The 22,528-nt window shown below is 30.8% G+C and overlaps 1 protein-coding gene across 1 annotated transcript in view; it reads right to left on the reverse strand.

Moving 5' to 3' along the window:
- The window catches only part of LOC113402887 (uncharacterized), a 43,621-nt gene extending 26,977 nt beyond the window's left edge, over positions 1–16,644 (reverse strand). The window contains exon 1 of the mRNA XM_026643240.2: positions 16,328–16,644. The gene's annotated coding sequence lies outside the window, so the exon portion shown is untranslated. The remainder of the gene's footprint in view (positions 1–16,327) is intronic.
- Between the last annotated feature and the right edge of the window lie 5,884 nt (positions 16,645–22,528).

A 22,528-nucleotide genomic window follows, 5' to 3' on the forward strand; every position in this document is an offset into this window, starting at 1 on the left:
GAACGATAAAATCATTCAAATAATTTTTTTATTTATGGAATGGCGATAAACATTAACATCCATCTGTTTGTATTGACAGATAACATTTCATTAAAGAGATCTATTATTAGATACGTACTAATGGATATCGTTTGTTCAATTAAAGCTATGTATTTGTGTCCATTATAATAACACGCAGTTCAATTCCATGTCATCTAGAAGTTTCCATGTCTCGTTTTAAACAATTATATTAGGAGTTGCATTGGTTGTATCTGATATTGATAGATAGTTGTCCGTCCGTTTTCGTCCGGGCGAGAAAAATAATTTAAAAAAAAATAAAATTTTATTTATTTCCTGATCACAATGCACGATCAAAAATATCATCGAAATCGTTTCGGTGTTCAGTTTAATACTGTACATGCATATATTCACCGAAGAATTTTGACGTCTTAAACTTTTTTTGACCATTTTTGCTAAGGTTTCGCGGTAATGATGCAATTTCTCTCTTCATACGAAGAGTTGAGATATGTATTATCTTTTAATATTTTGTTTGAATTTTAGCGTCAGAATTTAGCAAATGTACCGAAGTACTAAATACCTAGAGCTGCCCTGATGAAATGATGTGTCTAACTCACCATAATAGCTTCGAGCTTCTAACTTCGAGCTGCCACTAATCGGACTTAGGAGGGGCAAGGATGCACAAAAAGGATGAGAGAGTTAACAGGAATAAGACTATACATAAATAAACGCTAGAGTATAGGATTGTAAATTACTTTCACCAAAATTATTTTTCCTGGACTTTGAAGCGATGGTTTTATAAAAATAATACAAGAAGATATTATTCGTTCAAATTGAACGTGAGTCATAAGTCTCGCATATAAATAACTGGATATATTTTACCAAATTAATAAGTTTGTTTAATGATTTTTAAGACATAAACCTTGTACATTTAAATAAATACAAATATAATATGCGCATGACAAAATGTGTATGTAACACATATTTCTGAATACATTGAATCGACCACTAGGTATTTATAAATGGGAAGTTATCTTAATATTTTAAATTTCGAAAACCGGATCCATAAAAATTCGACCAAATAAAAACTTAAAAATTTATTCTGAATATCATCGCATAATACTATAAAATCAATTGGATGGTATCAACTCAATCATCAATATATTGTATGGAATTAAATTCCAGAAGCTTCTACACGTACCGTCCCTTTCCGTATCGAGAGATACATTAAGACGCCGGCTTTCTACTGTGAAAGCGTTGACAGAGGCATGAATAACATAGGTATATACCTATGACATACATATACTTTCTATATTTTTTAATCCTACGTTTTAAATTGAATATAAACAAATCAATACTCATTTAAAAATACAAAATTAGTTTTTTCATAACGTGAAATATTACTACAAAACATGTTAGAAGAGTTTTATTCGTAATAGAACTTAAATATTTAATAACGATAGAAAAAAATATTGTCCGCATTTGGTTTATTTTTCGTGAAAAGTATTTCTTTTGGATATATTCCAAAATTAAATTTCTCCTCTAAAGAAATTCAACGTTCATGCAACTAAGTCGAATATACGCGTTTTTGAACGACAGCTCTACCAACAGAGCTAAAATTTCGTAGGTATGTCTCTGTAACAAAGACATCCTATAATTCAACGTTAACACAAATGAAGTAGTAGTTAAGCTCTTGAATTTTATATTTCCGTGCGGATATGCGTTGACATAGTTACTGAGTGTGTTTGCGCAAGCAACTGAACTACCTACCTCCTAGTATTACAAAACGCTTATTAATTATATACGGATATCCTTAAGTTGAAATAGGTGTATGTTGATCTGTTTTTCTACTTTATAATAACAATTTTATAGAATTAATAATAACACTATAATAAATAACACTCGACCAGGACCGGGTTATTTTTCACGGATGAACTTTTTTTTTAAATTAGATTCATATATATTATTTTACAGTTATTAGTATGTTAGATACTGATGTTTCCATCTGTATTATACAAATATATGTTACTGATTTAAAAAAAATAATACAGAATATAATATTTGACGAATACTTTTTTCTTGAATGCGTTGATCCAAATATCTAGTAATATAGTCTTCACCCGAATTACAAAATAAAAATAGCGGTCGATATTTACAGAAAATGTATAAAATTATAAAAAAAACATAACTTTAGTTAGTTTTCATACTTTCAGACTTTTCTTTATTTATATAACTTAAAGAAAGTTTCAATAAGCGCGTTATATAGGATATTATAATATGTCCGTTTTAAAAACTACAAACTTCATTCACAAAGCGAAATATCACTGACGTTAAAGTTAAAAAGAAAAGACCGTACTCCTTCCTGAAACCGAAATAGCTGTTGGAATTAAAAAAAAAAAAATTTAAATATTGAATTAACCATAAACAAATCAACAATCTTTAACTCTATTTATAAAATTAATATGACGTAATTAAACAATGGTTTATTAACCTATATTTATAATTTCGTGTAGATCTACGATAGACTCGATCGAAACCTATCCACAATAAAATTATAGATTGTTAAATAATAATGATATTTAAGTCGAGTTAGACACATATGTGCAAAATTTGTATAATCGAGATATTTCGATATAAAATGCGTAAAATTCAATGACATAAAGTTCAACGGGCGGGCATGTTTGACGTTTCCGGGTGCATTAAGAAAGTGTGTTCCAAATAATAATTTCGTGCAGTTATTAAATTTAAAAAAAAGTTATATATTATATGAAAAGTAAATAATAACCAGTATTTGTTTAGTTTTAATTATTTTACTCGAGCGAAGTCAGTTTTCATAGTAAACAATAAAAAGATACGTTCTTTTATGCAGTTTAAGACTTTTCTTTGATCAATAACTGTTTCTCGTAAATTTAATATTTGAAATTATTGAATTAATTCACTTTTTAGTTCTTCGAATATAGAAACATAATATATCGCACCTCAATATAGTTTTCGTAACCTTACCTGTTTGCAAACAGAGGTCGATCACCTTGCGTCACTAAGGTTATATAAATACCTTGGCATACGCAAGGTCTATAGATCGTAGTGCATCACATCCCTATCGCGGCAATCAAATACAATACATATTACCCATGTGATAAAATTGAAAATCGATCGAGTAAATGTCTTCGATTTGTTAGTGTGGTCCGCACGTGGAAGCAGTACATTAGGGCAAGTTTAAGTTTGTTGAGGTAGGATCGCAAACATTCAAATAGCTAAACGTAAATGTATTGTCAGTTAGTGATAGATTCTTAGATACCCTAGAGTTGGGTAAAAGCCTCCAGTACATACACATTATTGAAGAAATATTGAGCGTAAATAAAAGATCATAACATCGAAAGTTTTTAAGTTGCGAGTTAATGTAAATGATTGATTCTGTCACAGAATTACTAACAAAAATATTAAGTATGCTCCAAGAAATGAGAAAAATGTATTCAATTTTTAATTGATACAATAGTCTAATAACATTTTTTGAATGTAAATCAAAAATTACATACATTCAATATTATATTAAATTCCACTCAACCGAGACTATGACGAACAAGATTGTTTTTATTATCATAGATGGCGCCACTTGAAACGCATTTTACATTCAATTTACATGTTGTATTCCAATCAGCCATCAGCAGAATGACAAGTTAAGACGTGAGCATGACAATAAATCAATAGATACGGAATATTTAACATGTACGTTACATTTAAACTAACTATTGTGTTAATAAAATACTTAGGTAATTCTTTAAAATAGGCTTGAAAACAAACAAATTAAAATTGAGTTTTCTCACATGAAAAATTTTATGTTACAGTCAGTAAAGTTTTGGGTTAGTTTTGTCGATTTTTTGTCCTCTATGTTGTGTTCCTAATTGCCAGCGAGGGCCAGGCCAAAAACAATTTTGAAAATAATTTTTGTTTATCCTTTAGTGCGAAGATTTCACATAGAAACTTATTATACTCGAAGCCATTTATAATAGAAAGTACCTAGAATAGGGATACATTCCAGAACATTCCCGAAGATCAAGGATGATATCAGCTATTGCCAGCAGCAACGTTATATTGTTAGCACTTTAAAGAGTAACCTAGCTTACATAGAATAATGGAATAAAGTTTACTATTTGATAATTATTTTGCTTACTTTTTAATTATACTAGGTAATAACATTGATAAATCTTCGGTAATTTATCAAGTGTTTAAAACCTGATATCTCTCAATCCTCATGATTCACACCAACAAAAACCACATTTTGTTTCATTTAACGTAATTTAATTTGTTTTAACAAAACTAAACTCCTAACATAAACACTTTGAAATGAAATTTTAAAATTCGAATGCATATTGTTTTACCAAAAGCGAGTAAAGGACAAATTCCTCACCACCCAATTGTTTATCAAACGTGTGGTTACAAAGGACTGTGTCTCACTCTTTCTAATGTAAAATTACATTTGACAGAAAGAGAAAAATCGATGTTTAACTATTAATCTCCTAGTTACTTTAAAACAATATTAGTAAAATTTATTGCAAGAAAACCATCTAAAATTTTAGTGATAGTTGTTACATGGTTCGTTTCTTACAAATATTTTAAATTAAAAATAAAACGGTTGAATACTTTAAATATTTATAATGTTCTATGAATTATTATCATTATAACTATGAAGTTATTGTCTTGTGTAACTACTAATTACACTATAAAATCATTGTTACTGCAGATTCCCCCACCATAGACTACCCTAACATAGCCTTTATTTTATTATATTTATTTCAAAGGTTACCTACACACACATCGAAACCAATATGAAAGACTTTGTTTGTACAAGCTTAAATGGTGCTTCAATTAAAGACACCGCATTGTCTTTGATATTGGCCACAAAAATAACAATAAAGAAAGATTAATATTACTATTAAGTAGCTAGAGTTATTTATTTTAACGTACTGTCAAATATTATAGATACAATAAAAACAGTGAGATTTAGACATAGACAATTTTATAACTTTTTACTAGTTGTTATATTACTAACAGAATTGCTTTTCCTACGTATAATATAATTATAAAAATCTTATTCCGAACACTCTACACGCCAAACTTTATAAAATTCCGTGACAAATGAACAATGCAGTTCCAATATAACTGAAGCCCGCGGTGTTTAAAGTTAAAAATAAAACTCACTGTGCTATTTTGTGATACCTCCCGAAAGATTAAGTGGTGTGTTGAAACTAGTCGTATGTGTGTTAATACTCATACCATCAAATCTGTGTTTCCATCAAATGAGTGTTTAAAATTTACACTGGAATGAAGAAACTCAAATACGAGACGTGAAGGCAAATCTTGCAGGCCCGTAGGCTTGGCGAGAGCGACTAGTGCAGTTCATTCTTCCTGACTGTACTGGCCATATTCGCGTTTACACTCCACAACCACTTACCATCAGGTTATTTAGAGTCATATGATATGACCCGGTTAATATAGAAAAACACACTGACTTGAACCCCGAAAACATTACACTTATTTTTGGGTAGTCGTGGAAAAATTACAGTTCATATAACGCGTCAGTTTAATAATCACGCAATATCAGAATCTCTGATTCTAAGTAAAATATTAAATAAATAGAGAAGTAAAATATAACTCTGCAATAAATTCGTTGATAAAAAGTGGAATAAAGTAGGACTAAGACAGCCTGACTAGATTAGGAAATATTTAATTTATCAGATATGTATTAAACACATTATTTTTAATACATGTGCAATATGATAGTGCACGGTGAGTCCTATAAGTAGTAGAACTTTTTCCTACATAATTTTGAAATGTATTTTTATTTTTATTTTGATATAATATTGTATCTACTGTTGGTTGTCCTAATCAAAATAAATAAAACATTCTCGCAAAATAGTTTATTTACCTTTTCATTTATCTTAATAAATTTGCTCATAAATATAACTAGGCGTATATTTTATCATCCATAAAAATCACTGTCGCCGAACATGTCGTCAGTGGAAAGGAAGAACTGGAATGCATGCATGTTGCATTGATGCACAATCGCGTCAGGCTAAATTCTTTTGTAAATTTTTATTATATTACAATTGACTTAAGGAAGACCTAATTCGTATTTGTAAATAGATAACATTTGTTGAACATATATATTTCGATTTGGTATTGTCAGTGTGTACATATTATTTCGTCAGTATTTACTAAAAATAAATTAACATTTTGCGTCTTTTATAGTCATATAAATGGCTCCTATATGCTGGATATAGATAACTTTTATCTTGAAACCAGTCATTCCAATATCATAATTATATTTCTAAAAATAAAGTTTATGTTTCTCATTAAAGCAAATTAAAACGAAATAATACATAAATCAGCTCCTCAAAAATATTAAGTACATAATATTTATAGCAACACAAATTTTAACCAAAAACCCAAAGGACGGGACGGGATTAAACAGAAAAAAATGTAACAAAAAATGTCCGACCAGACAGAGACAAGCCAACAAAAGATAAAACACGTCTTTATCATATTATAGCCGTCTCGCTTGAACTTAAATGACACGAGTGTATAGAACAGACAGTACTGGAAGTAGCATCAACGTCTTAACAATGAATCCTTTTAACTTGAAATTGACCGAACAAATACATTTTGAACAACTTCACTTACTCGGTGGCATGGCTTAGTGCAAGCTTGTCTGGGTAAGTATAACCCACTCGTCAGATATTCTACCGCCAAACAGCAATACATAGTATTGTTTTGTTCCGATTTGAAGGATACGTGAGCCAGTCAATACACGCACAAGGTACATCGGTAATGTAAGTAATATATAATTCAACTGATTTGCTGCTACAAAACTAACAATAGACAATAAAATTTAGATTTAATTATTACTTCGATATTATTTTACTGCAGTGAAGTCGTAATAAAGAAGAAATACAATGCTTCTCTTATCTCCCTCACTCTTTCTCGCTTTGGCACATTCTCTGAGTCTCTCTCTTTCTCCTTCGTATTAATAATAAGAACATAATTGTGAGGTTCAAATGCCATCTATTGATAGTAATAAGAAATGGAAAACGTCAGTCGACAGGTACGGCCTTTTTGTAACCGAAAGTATCAACTAATCACAGCCGGAGAAGCTATGTTAAAAAAGACATTTTAATTTTATTTTATTTATATTTGTTCAGCGGACGTTTTAATTCCATACATACCTCAATACTCATATGTACTTTTATTTGATATTTATACCAGAATGTTCGTGTTATCCTGTAAAATGATGTTGCATGTATTTGATTATAGGGTTACTCTGCAGAGCGACGGCATTTATTTCTGACGCGTTATCTTTTTTTTAATATAGTCTCTTCGATCTCCTCTAGATTTTAAAGATATTTTAAAGCACAACGACATCATATTGTATGTAATTTATTAAAGTTTTTTTTTTTAAATTAATTATCAATCAGTTAATTTATTTTTCTGTTAAGTGATTATAGTTCATATCGCGCGTAACATATCGTTTCGTCGACACATTTTTAGACAGTTATGAAAATTTCAAATATAAATGCACAGAAAGACAGACTGTCAAACCCCAAATCACCAAAACCTCAAATCACTGTTATCATTAAATTCGTAAGCGTAGACTTTTATGATAATTATATCATTCTAAGAAAAAGTATCTAAACATTTTATTATGACGGAACATACAAACCTTAATTTGAGTCGAAACGATATCATAAAATATTTAAAAAAAAGGACATATCTGTTTGTCATTTATTTTCGTTACGTTTGAAATTAAGAACATTTGTGAAAGATTCTGTCAAGGCATCTATTTTTGTTAAAGTCAATATCCCCACTATAGACTTAAAATACAATTGCGGGAAAACATGTTAAAAAAATGGACATCATTATTTATTTCATTTCTTTTAATTGTAGTTATAGTTCTCGAGCAACAGTATAAAATGTGTTTAATTTGAAAGATGCGTGAACTAAACGTTCAGAATACGAACGGAAGCAAGTATTTATGTAATTACTAATACCTTTAGGGTGTTATTTTAGTGGAAAAAGAATCACTACTAAATTCCTAGCCAGTTCTCCTCCATAGAATCTCCATCCCGAACTGGTAGTTTTGGAATTTTTTTTGGACAATACAAAAACACTTGTAAAAGAGTCTACTTTAATTAACTATATTTTATTCTTGAATCATTATCATATTAGTCTTGTACATATTATATTCTAAAAGTTATTAACAATTCAAATTGAAATTTCTTATCTGAAACACGTTAAATGCTATCTAATCGTAGGTATCATAATGTAATTTCTCTCAATTATCTAATTAAGATTTCATCACTCATAAGACTATAAAATTATGTAAATTATTTAATACTTTGCGTATTTCATTAATATTTTCAAAATTAAATCAGATTTATCTTGAGAATTTCATCTAAGAGAAGTTGATACGTCATGAATCTGTGGAACCAGCTTTCGCCGGCGGTTTTCCGAACCGATACGACTTGAGAACCTTCAAGAAAAGAGCGTACTCCTTCCTGAAAGGCTGGTAACGCACCTGCAAGCCCTCCGGTGTTTCAGATGTCCATGTCCATGGGGTAATAGTCACTTTCCATCAGGTGAGCCTCCTGCTCCTTTGCCAAGTATAACATAAAAAAAAATGACTAGGGGTTGATTACCCTTTTTTAAACCCGTGGGTTTAGTCGCGTCAGTTATGTCCTTCCTTGGATTTCAAGCTTCATACCAAATTGCATCAAATTCGATTCAATGGTTTGACCGTGAAAGAGCAACAAACAGACAGAGTTACTTCCGCATTTATAATATTAGTATAGGCAGAATAGAACAATATAGATTATGGAATATGTTGGTACTATTACGAAGTTGTGTCATCACTACTTTAAAGAAATAGGAAAAATGTTATAAAACCTTTTTTCCAAATTCATGGCCTTGACCCTGACCGTGCTAGGAACAAAAAAAATTGGACTGATTAACCCGGACTGACTAACTGATGATTATTTACGTTACGCGGATGATACTACGGTCATTTAAACGGTTATGCACGAAAGCGATACACTGTTGATTATTTAACGCCCTGCCTAATCCAGGGATTTGGGATGCTAATACCCCGGTCCATCTCGTTAGCGTCCGTAGGAGCGTTGTCTATGATGGTTGAGTCTTAAACCTTAGAGTTGCCTAAGAAGGTTTCTAAAAATATTTTGGGAGGAGGGGAGATCACCAAATATTGGTTGCGCCCGTTGGTTTGCTATGCTTGAGACGAGGGTTTACGTTATAGAGGGCATAATAGTCAATGCTTGTTTCCGTACCTGATACGTACATCAAACTCAAATCAATTCCTGTATTTTAAACTAGCTGACTAACTCCTTAAACGGCAACAGACATAAGTACGAAGTATTCATGTTTAGCTGTTAAACTGATGTTTGGATGGTATTTATCCAGAAACCCTACGATTGTTAACAGTACGCTCATTTATCATCTATATGATGTTGAAATAAACCTTTGAAACGAAATCGATATTTAAAATAAAACTAGTTCGACCTTACTTGTAATAACATATTTTTTCTAATAAAAGGGACTTATTTTGTAATGCCTAGCTTAGCCTTTAGCTCACCTTAGCTTAAATTTTATGTATATTGTTCAATATACATACAATTTACACCATGAAACCGTTTTGAAATATGTATAGTAGTGTATTGTTAATAAATGAAATTTCGTATTTTACACGTAAAATGTTTAAAGCGACTTACTTGGCGATGCGCTATTTTGATGCATTTAATTTTATGAGTTTTATAGTCAATGTCGCATGTCGCTGTCTGACATTTTACGATAGTGTTCTGCGGTCAGCTTCGAGTTCTTACAGAATCAACTGATCTAAGACGTGTCGCAAATAGTAAGCAATCAGGTTTATCATTTCAAATAGTTTCGAATTACCATAACAGATTAGCAAATTTATCTTCTGGTTTAGAAGTTTAAGTATTATTTGGAGATATAAAACCGCTGCAACCTCGTGCAATGCCTCCAGATGTTAGAGTGGGCTAATCATGGTATATGTTCCATCCAGCTGCAATTTCGCGAGATCCAAATCACGTGTAAAATATATATAATATAAGCATTTAGTGAAATCCTTACAAATACTATTAAATATTTATTGCGTACCGCTAAAACCAAAATTAAAATATTGACAAGGAAGATGTACAAGAAGTGATCTTAGGCCTGAGGCGCGGCAGCTAAATCATTCCACAGAGTCACACCTACGCGACAGGTCGCACTTTCGATACCCGACAATATTCTACTAAAACTACATAAAAAGACAAGCCGCTCTAATAGTTTATGGCACTGAATCTAATGTAGTAAAAAATTAAAAATGCCAAATTGTTAGTAACAGGTAACAAGTTGCATCGTTCTTTAAGTTTTTTGAAGACTTAAGGAAATGTTTTTAGAGTCGTACAAATTAATCAGATTTCCAATCGTAAACGTAAAAACATTTTTAAATGAATGATAATACAAATACATAACTCCCTTTAAAGATCATTTGAATATTAAACGTAACCTTTTTTAAAAAAAATGGGTATGTTCATTAAACTTTAACATGACCATACAAATATTTGACTGTTACTGTGATTTTCTTGACATAAAAAACCTTAAAAGAAACGAGTGTTTCATTTTCAGATTCGAACTAATAATATTTAAAATTCGAACCTTCGATGCATAACAACCAAAGATCCTCTTATTAATGAAAATGATATTTGATACGTAACATCCAAATATCGTTCTGTAAACTTTATCTGTGATGTAACAGAATGCATCCAATCGCTTTATTGTTTTAGGAATTAATCTTATCATTTCTCATTTACAAAATACTTCTTTTTTTAAATTCTGCTTATAGGCAGACGAATCTTTAAATACATAATATGATAATGTATCATTTTATCGCGGAGATTCTCAATCTTCGCGCATTTTTATGTCAGAATATATACCTATATATACACATATGTCTGCGTGTATAAACATGTGTAATTGCATATTATGTACCATTGTGTAAACGTATGTATTATTTATATATACGAATTGTAACATATTTATAATTATTATTTAGGTTTTACTGGCCATCGGGGCCATTCATTTATTACGTAAGACTATTTTCGCTTGTTTTTGACGCCCTCCTCCTATTATAAGAAAAAATATGAATAGGACAAAGCCCCCACCCCCTTTTAATATTTATTACGTAAGAATCTAAAGGAAAAAATTAATACACGATTGATTTTATTTATTTTAATGTTTTTTTAAATTTTTATTCGTAATTTCAAAGGTACTAATAATCTTTACTTTGATTGATTTAATGGAAATATCGTTTTATACCTATACGCATCCTATCTTACGTAAGAACGCATATTATCTTACGTAAGAACTATCATGACTCCTTCCCACCCCCTTGTAAGGTAAAATAAGACATGATCGACCACCCTCTCCCCCTAAATCGTCTTACGTTATAAATGAATGGCCCCATCTCTTTCATTGCAAAATTTTAACGTAGACGTTGTCTGAAATAATCTTAAGGGATTAGGCCGTAGTACAAACGTGTTTATTATGATATGTACATCTGTATTATTTATACGTGGTTAGTGTACAATAAAATAGTAACTTGCATAGTTACGTTACGTTACGGTTAATGTTTAGTTGGCGAATCTCAGAGGTAATATTACGACAAATTATATTTAAAAAAGATAGCCAATCCTTATAAATTCCCTACAACAGACAAAGAAAGCAACGTGGACAAAAATATTGTTCACAAAAATAACTTCATTATATACAGTTGAAATACAAAACTCATAATCTCTACTTCTATAAACCGAATTGTATTATATTCATTGTCTTATTTCTGTTTTATTAAGTTCGGTTTAAATTTTTGTTTTAATTTCAATAAAATAAATTGCTTTGCGAATTTAGAACCAGTGGTTTATAATAAATGAGATGATTTTTGTAAAATCTTAATCATCCAGTTAAAAATAATCGACATCTATACTAATACTATAAATGCGAAAATAACTCGGCCTGTTACGCTTCCACGGCCAAACCACTTAACCTGATTTGATGAAATTTCGTATTAAGCAAGAATAAAACCCAAGGTAGGAAATAGGCTACTTTTTATATATAATACCTACGACTCCACCCATCCCCCAACACGCAGGCAAAGCGGGAAGGCGCGGGGGAAACCTAGTACATTATAAATAGGTAAAATTAAGAAGACATTCTTCTGTCAACTATTTTCATAAATCATCGAAAAAATAACTTATACATGATCAGTCCCGTACCTTATCACTTTGAGCAGGATTTAAAGGTCTAAAGGCCCTCAAGCACAGAGTAGTGGCCCTATTTATTATTTTACACATTAATTTGAACATTTTCGTTTCTGTCAGTAACATTTGTCAATAATATCGTTACCCTTTTTATCAATAACTTTTAAAACACTAATTAGTAATCCATACTTCCATACTAATATTATAAATGCGAAAGTAACTCTGTCTGTCTGTCTGTCTCGCTTTCACGCCAAAACTACTGGCCCGATATAAATGAAATTTGGTACACAAATAGTCTAGAGCCTGAGAAAGGACCTAGGCTACTTTTTATTTGGGTTGAAAAGGGGGATGAAAGGTTGTAAGTCGTTGAAAGTATTGCCATGTTTAGAATTTTTATAACTAGAAGCATAAAACTTATATTTTAGGCTGTATACTTATAAACTGTAATCCCTCCACTAAGGAGGGATTTATTGAAATTCTAATCCTAAAGGGATGAAATAGGGAATGAACGTTCGTATGGAAGGGGGTGAAATAGGGGTTGAAAGTTTTTATGGAAGTCGTCATTTTTTAAGCTAAAAATATGAAACTTTATTTTTGGGATACTGATTAAAAAAGAATTAAATTCGTATTTAAGCATTTTTGGATATTTTACGCCTAAAGAGAGAAATTGGGTAGACATTTCGTATATAGGATAGTCTGGAAGTCCGTAATTTTGTAAGTTAGAACCATGAAATTTTATTTTTGTGTTGCTAAGCGCAGAAATAGGGCCTGTCATTTTGAAGTTAGAAGCATGAAATTTTATTTTTGGGCTACCGATTAAAAATGAGTTGATTCGCATTTAAGCGTTTTTGGATATTATACGCCTAAGGAGAAAAATTGGGTGGACATTTCATATATAGGATAGCCTGGAAGTCCGTCATTTTGAAGTTAGAAGCATGAAATTTTATATTTGGGCTACCGATTAAAAATTAGTTGATTCGCATTTAAGCGTTTCTGGATATTGTACCCTAAGGGCTGAAATATACACCAATGTGGTTTACAAAGAGGTATTACATTAATGTAATATTTTAAGTTATTTGTAAATATATTCATATTCTACGCGGGCAAAGCTGCGGGTAACAGGTAGTATTATTATAATTACACTAGATATATAAACATACATTACAATAAAATCGTTAACTCATCGAAATCTCTATTGTGGCAAGGCAATTGCCCTCGTTGCCCCTCCCCTAAATCCGACCTTTCATAATCATCGCCTTATATTTATTAAATTAATTATACATATATTACAGCGTAACTAGACAATGGTATCTAATTAATAAGTAATTTTATCATAAAAAAAAATCAAAGGGTGAATTGAATATAAATTGAAAATGATACAAAAAAATCCATTGCAACAGATCATAAATTTTATCTAAAAATAAAAAATGTATAACCTTAACCTTATTTGTGTATCTTGTAATCCAGTTATATGAATAGACGACAAATTGAAGAGACCAAAAGGCGTCGTTATGTTTAATAGATAGCTTCATAATAACTGACACTACGCTCAGCGCTCTAGAAATTATACGTTTGATGAAGAGAAATTTCTATGAAATAATATAAACCTACTTATCCATTTAAGCCGTATCTATTTGACTAATTAAGTCATTGTTACGAACTATATTTCAGAGAGTAAAGCTAATTTTCTATATTATTGTAATAAGAATAATCATCAGCGATAAATTATACTAATATTAAAGCTAAGGTTTTGTTTGTTTGAACGCCATAATATCATGATCTTCTAGTCTGATTATAAAAAGATTTTTTGTTTCAAATAGCCATAGATTACGTACATTAGATCAAGATCACAACAGTAAGATCATATCTTCGACTATTTTAGCAGCGAATTGTCACTAGCGCTTTAAAAAAGTGGCTATTAGTGGCTTTAAATCAAAAATATAATATATAATTTTGTTTATTCTAATAGCTAACGTATAACTCTGTGGTGTAAAGTAAAAAGTATAAAGTAAAGTAAAGCAAGCCCCGAGTCCTGGCCTCAAATTCTGAATGAGCCAATAAAGATGTTATCGCATTTATCTCCAAATAAAAACTCAATAACAGCGGAGTCTGAAAGATACAAGTGTTTACAATCTCGTATCTCGGAAAATGTTTAAAAGCTGGTCCTGGACTTGACCTTCAAATCGTGTCCGATTGCTGTCCCAGCTGATTATGAGAGTGAGGATGCCTGTTCAACCCTGGCCGATATCGGTCAGAAGAACATCTGGTCGGTCTTAAATTTACTCTGCTCAATGTATGTTACACATAACACGTATTTTCAAAACATTACAAGCGCTTAAATCACGAATTCAGCGTTTTTTTTATAAGAACAAAATCATAAATAAAATAAGCTATCTAACACGAGTCAATGTAGCGATTAAGCCGTTGCATTTATTACTCTCCACACTGGTGACGATTAAGTCAAACAAATGATAACATAATATAAACATACAATTAACGACCGAGCGACATAGCAAATAGAAACCAAAATCGCCTGCCCTTATATAAATGTAATCACTCAAGGTTTACAATTGTAGGTATTTCATAAAATAATCTAATGTCTGTACATAATATATTTAAATGTTTGGAGTTATATGCATTAATTATGTTCTGATTAATGAATGGATTTGAAATAAAAACTAATTAGGTAGTGATATTATATTTAATATACGTTCTAACAAATTGTTAATCGAAGTTTACTTTACGCTGCGTTCGATTTAATCATGTAAAGTCAATATTTAAAGTGCTTGCAAGAACGAACATAAAAAAAGTGTTTTGATTTTAAAATAAAATATGTATCTCATATCATTTTCTACAATATAGATGTTACCGCTAAAGGAATATAGCTTTTTTTTGACTACAAACTAAAACTCTATCTATAGCATTACAGAATAACTATACATTTTCCGCGAACTAACTATGTTGAATATTAAAGGACGTTCATTTAAATCACACAATTTACACTGTGTTGGCAACACAATTTCGTGAAATATTTATCTATACTGATATTATAAATAGCTAAAATTTGTTTGTTTGTATGTAGAGGGTAATCTCCGGCACTAATGATCCAATTGCATACATTTTTACATTATTCCTGAGTGCTATAAGTTATTTTAAATCATTTTATTTAATAATAAATTGTACCCGTGCGAAGCCGGTGCAGGTTAGTCGTTGTATGTGTTCGTAACTTTCTGAGGAATAATAAAAGTAGCTAACACAATGCTACCGACGATTGCACGGGAAACCCAATGTTACAAAGGTACACAATATATTCGCATCTGGTGAGTTTAAGAAATATTTTTTATTCTATTTTAATTTGTAATGTGTTAATATTTTGGCTCATACTCAAGCTCTGTAACATCTGCCTATCAATCAGCTGATGGCGCCAAATCTTATTATTTAATCTGTGATTTATGACAATTAGAGTCATTCTTCACTATTATCTAATCAGCCAAATTTAAGGGAAAATGATTTTAGTATTGAAATGCTAATATGAAGACCTTATCTCATTAATAAAATTATTTATACCAACTGATACTTGTGGCCATTCGAAACCAATTTTGAAAATAGTCCTTCGAATTATTTAATTTATCTTCTTTTACCGTACAATAAAAAAGATATACGAAATTTTTCAGACATTATGTAATCAGATTAATTTCAAAGTGGCTGTCAAGTGGATTAATTGTTTCAACGTTAAACGAGCACAAATCCGAAAGCAGGTAAAAATTCCACTTCCCGGTAATAAACGGTAAACTATTCTTAGAACCTGCATAAATCACAGCGAGGTTTCGTTCCGTGGTAGAGCGCATAATATAAACATAATAAAAGAAAACGTACGGATACATTTATAATTTTATCCAATATCTTTCCTTCGAAACGAATACATCAGACGTTTAAAATTATCCTAACAACGCCATCTCAACATAAACTTAAAACAATTAATGTATAACGGAGTTACGTACCTCGAAACGGCGCAATCAAAGGACACCAGGAACAGCTGATCACAACACAAACACGTGCGATTGGTGGCACCATTCGACCAAGTCTGAAATGTACTGTGCCCTATAACATTACGAGGCGAGACTTAGCGCGTCGCGCCTCTCACCAACGCACCGCATTTTTGCCAACAATTTTCTTCGAAACGCACAAAATGTCTGCACAGCGAGCTATCCTCACGATGAATGCGGTTATCACAGGCGATAATACTATTTGCATGTACAAATACTCTTAATTGGTGTACACTTAAAATCCTTCAGTGGAAATTTACATTTAGGGATCAAACGGAAAGTATTTAATTATTTGCATTTTTTTTTCTTTTCTATTATTGCGTGATTCTACGGTAATTGGGCACAAAATATTCTGCCAATGTCACGTATGATAGATTTATTTTTGCAAACACTGTTTGTTCGCTCTTAAAAGTTTTTATAATACTCTTTGACTTGTTTAAAAATTCACTGCAAAGAGTTTGAATACAATGCACAATGCAATCATCCTGGATTATTATCGCTCTTTTATTATTATTATTATGGCCGGTACTTTTATTACGAACACAGTATACGCATTGATATAAATAATATACAAAACACTTAATATTAAAATAAGAACACGTCTGTCTATATCTTTACGATAAAACAAATGCAATTTTTTCACAAAACGTACAATAAAGTATGAGATAGTATTTGAACTTTGTAATGTTGAGGTCGATAATTCATCAAAACTACAATAAAATTGATATAAGAGTCGGTGTAGGTTATCTGAACAGCCATAACATTGTGTTAACACCCGGGGCGCCGGAGATATACGTTTTACACGATATAGAGTCTTAAAACTTGAAATTTAAGATAATTTTAGTTCCGTAACAGTAAATTAACATTATTTCAAACATTTGATTACAATAAAATAGTCTTTATCGATATCTACAAATAGTAAATGTTGAATAATGTCAGAGAAGAGGTAAGTTAGCGTCTAGTGACCCTAACTTACCTTTTCTCTGACTCTGCTATTTTGTACAATAGCAAAAAAAAAACTTTTTAAATATAAAGTAGGCAGGTGAACGAGCAAATGTGCCGCCTGCTGGTAAGTGGTAATCAATGTCCAAAAACTTTAACACTAATATTTTTAAATATAAATATTAGACAACATCACATACATTACTCTGATCCCAATGTAAGTAGCTAAAGCACTTGTTATAGAAAATCAGAAGTAACGACGATACCATAAACACTCAGACGCAAGACAATATAGAAAACTAATGAACTTTTTCTACACCGACTCGGCCGGGAAACGAAACCGGGACCTCGGAGTGGCGGCATGAAAACCGGTGTACACACTACTCGACTACTGAGGTCGTAGAAAGAAACACAAACCCTTCTTACATCAAACTAAGATATTACGTCTCTCGTGCCTGTGATTACACTGGCTCACACCCTTCAAATCGCCACATAAAAATACTCAGTATTGCTATTTGACGGTAGAATATGTAATCACACATCTACGTGCGGCTTATTTTAGATGCATAAAGTTATTGACGCAAAAGTGACTGTAATATAGACTTTAAATTATCGTTTGATGGATATGTATTCTTTTATTTTTTCAAAAGGGCAATTTCATCATTGTTTGTACTAAAATTAAAACGTATGTATACTCAATGACGTACCGTTTGTCAATTTTTGTCATTTTTAAGCTTGTGTGCGTGTGACTGCGTAAGTGTGTCTCACTTAATAAAATAATTATATAAAAACTTTGACATGACTCGCTTCTGTTATTAAACTCTTTATTATAAGCGAAAGATATTATAAAATAAACAAAGTTGAGGAATATTAAATTAATAATATACGTACTTCGAACCTTTTAGATATTGAGACAGAAATAACAATAATTTTATTGATGATATTATAGGACTATAATATTACCATAGGGCTATAAGACCACTCATCAGATATTCTGCCGCCAAGCAGCAATACTCGATATTGTTGTGTTCCGGCTTCAAGGGTGAGTGAGCCAGTGTAATTACGAGGGACATAAAATCTTAGTTCCCAAGGTTGGTGGCGCATTGGCGAAGTAAGGGATGGTGAATATTTCTAACAGCGGTCAAATGTCTATGGGCGGTGGTGACAACTTAACATCAGCTGGCCCATTTACCGGTCCGCCTACCAGTTATATAAAAAAAGGACTTTTTAGTTTTGACGTATTAACAAATGGGGAGAGGGGGTGTATGTTTTGCATTGTCGATAATTGTCATTCGTTTTTGGTTTCGCTCGCTCTATCTGCCATTTGTTTTATACTCTGTGTATAATACGTACGAACATTTGCAATAGGTATCTCAGCTCTTAACACATATAATTAAAAAAAAAGTACTTTAACATTTGTCATTCAATTACAACTAAACCACTGAAGGTATCTTAATAAAATTTACCATAGCGATATACGAATCAGTGCGATAGGGATCCACGAAAATCAACTAGACGTGGATGACGTCACGAGGAACAACAACCATATTAATATTAGTGAAATGATAGCCTAGACACAAATTCAATTACCCTGATTGTAATTCTACCGTCTACAGATTAGGTCGAGCCTTTGAGCGGAAACCGTAACAAAACTGGGTTAGATAATTATCACTGTCGCGGAGTTATTATGAATACCGTGATATTATAACCTCATATGACATCACATTTTTCGCCGAATTTTCGCGATAGCATTTAAATCAGTTTAGTTTGAATAATGTAGCCGTAACGAGACGCCTGCTAGCTGTTTATATTTAAAAATAGCTGAAGCGGCTTCATAAAGTTACATAACGCGCTAACTTTTTAACACATAAACCTTCATCCCAGGTGAATCAGTGTGAATGAAAAAGATTAATTTTAAATAATACTATACTTATTACTGAATTTATTCAGGTTTCTTTTAAGTTTTGATAAATATTGTGTCATATTTTTTGTATTATATGATAATAATTTACTGAATCGTGTCAAGAGCTTAATCGATACGCGAGCAATACTAGAGATTATTTTATTTAAGCAGCACAATATATACATCCATATAGTGTATTGTATACAAGTCTTTTTTCAAGAGGTTACAACCAAATCAAAACTAAATAAATAAGTATGAATGATAGATACTACCTTATTGAAAATTCTATGTTCCTAGACGGGATTCAGAAACGATGAAGACATTCTTATTTAAAGACTTCGATCAACAATATTGTTGAACGAAGTTTAAAGAACATAAGGATCAAATTTTTAGGATAAATAATACACTGTATACTGAAGGTAATTTTAATTTTAACAAATACATACAGTTTATTTAAATATGAGAATGCTTTGTATTTTTGTGTCATTGCGTGAAAAACATTCGACTGAACTTTGCGAATTGTTATCAAGGAAAATTGTTCAAACTTCCATAAAAATAATTGGCCTAGTTATTAAGACTAATGTTCGTTTATAAGTACATAATATATATTTGTGCTATGTAGGTTATATAATCGAAAGAAGGTCAAGTAGGAGGAATAAGCCCACGCAGTCGATACTCAATAAGATGGACCGACCTAATACTATTTGCTCAGACAGAGTAGTCTCGCAACGTCACCTATAAAAGTTTCTAGAGGAAGATCAAGAGTCAGATCAAAAGACTATAACTCGTAATGACGACCACACTGACGAGAATGAACGACATCGAATTCATATAATATCATAAAATCTACGCTTAATATTACTGCTTAAATACAGTTAATTTAATATTTAAAACTTATCGTTGTTGTATTTGAATATTTCCAAAAAGTCCTATGTATTATACATACAAATAAACGACATTGACATTAAATTGACATAATATCATTCGTATATAGACCATCAATAATATACTTCATTACGGATTCTTGAAAAAATTGTGGTTTGTATATCGACGAAGTTGTTACAGTAACTTTGGAAGTAAAATAAAGTTAGAGAATACTAATCTTGTATTGATAAATATATATAATGCAAGAACTGTTTGTAGTGCATGTAGTTGTTACCAAATGGAATTAGGTAATATTCATCTCTCATTGGAATATAAGGCTGTAAGTACTTTGGAGCGGATGAAAAAAGTTGATTCTTTTTTGAAAATTTCAATATAATATTTAAAAAAAAATTAGTGGGATTCGATTTTTAAAGTGCGACTTAATTTTTACATACGATAATTGCACTAAAGTATTGTTATGTTATAATCATAGATTTATAGTTACTTAAAATCCGAATGAAATATTTATATTCGGCGACATAAAAAATAAATACTGGTAATAGTTTATTGTGATAAGCAGAATTTAATATAAAGAATATTTACAAAATATTATTAAAGATATATGTATTTATAATTATACAAAGAGTTTAATCTATTTCGTTACACCAATGATTCAAATGCCTTGCTTCTAATTGTTAAAAAAAAGAAAACATTCTTATAAAGCGTGTTATTTTTAACTTTGACAGTAAATCAAAATCATAATGCATACTTAGATACTTTTATATAACAACAATAAATTTTTATCTTCAAGTTTCAGCTTCCTAACAACAATAAATATTTATTGTTGTTAGGAAGCTGAAACTTGAAAAATGTAACATTACTTTACTTATTGCTATTTATTTGAATTAAAAAAAGGGTTAAATGACATTAAAAAAATCTTAGCCGTGACAGAACACCTGCTGTTATAATAATTATTATTTTTTACACATTTAATTGAATGACATGAGATCATTAATAATAAATACACACGAATTATTATTTAATTGCCTAAATTGGTTATTTATTATAAATTAGATAACGAATAATTACATTTATTTACCGTTTGTGGTCAAAATACGAACATTCTTAATTTGAACATCGGCGACAACATGCGGTGTTCACGCATGAATAACTCCTATAAGTTTAACTTTGATAAGAACTTTCTAAAATCGATAATATTTACCAAAATCTATATAACAAGAAATTAAAAAAGTTCTGAAATACATTAAACGTATAAAAATATGAATAACCGGAAGAGAAGAGAAGAAATTAATTTTCATTAATTATTGACATAAAAAACCTGCATACATTTTCCTAAGATTTTAAATACTTTGGGAGTTTAGTTCAGAACGTAAGATTTGCATGATTGCAAACACTTACAGCTAAATTAATCTGCTGATAACGTGGCTTGGGAACTTATGTTACCTCGCTGTTAAATTGAGAATTGGAATTATTTAATCATGGATTACTTCATGGATTGGAACCATGGATGGAAACCACCCTCAGTAAAGGTCCGTTCACTGGGCTATCAGTTATCTTTGACAAAAATGTTCTTCAAAATGACAATATCAATTATGCTTCGTCTGTATAAGTCCTTACCAAAACCTTTCGAATAAATTCCTTGGGAACTTTCGAATTGAATTAATTTCCGGAACCTTTCAGCACGTAAATTAGATTCTCAGTTATAATTATATAGTAAATAGTTTTATAATATTAGGAAAATTGTTAAAAACTTCGAATAAATTGTGTTAGTAAAAATTGTCGTAGTAAAGTGGTCCTTTCTAGAAGTAAAATTTCTACAAAGGTATTTATCAAATTTGAACACTGTTTACAAATTATCTAAAATACTACCAAGTTGTGCAGTACGAATACAAAAATTATAATTGTCCAAAAATTGAAAACACATACAATTTAGCATACACTATTTAACATACAGTTAAATTAAGTTATTGTTACTTTACACTTGTTCAATAATATTGTTTTACAATTTAATAAAAAAAAAATACATAATCACAACAATGCAATCTAACGTACGTTCGTTAAATTGCAAAGCTCATTATATATTTACAGACTGTCTGCATTGCTCTAATTGTAAGCAATTAACTAATCTGCTTTGAAATGCTTTAGGAATTCATTGACCTCAACAGTCAGCAGCAGCTACCCTTATACTTATATATCACTTCGTATTCTCACTCCTCAAATGTTACAACCGACTTACGGTGATACACAATTTTGATCTGTGTACCCTTTAAACTTTATACATATTAAAATAAATATCGCATATCACTCCCTAACATTTCACGATCGTTTTCCGCTGTGAATCCCATATATATGAAATATAGATTGATTATTTAGAGAATTATTAATAATTATTTTTTTATATATTGTTATGCCTAAGATTACATGTA

The sequence above is a fragment of the Vanessa tameamea genome, chromosome 9, assembly GCF_037043105.1.
Source record: "Vanessa tameamea isolate UH-Manoa-2023 chromosome 9, ilVanTame1 primary haplotype, whole genome shotgun sequence".
NCBI classification, from domain to species: domain Eukaryota; kingdom Metazoa; phylum Arthropoda; class Insecta; order Lepidoptera; family Nymphalidae; genus Vanessa; species Vanessa tameamea.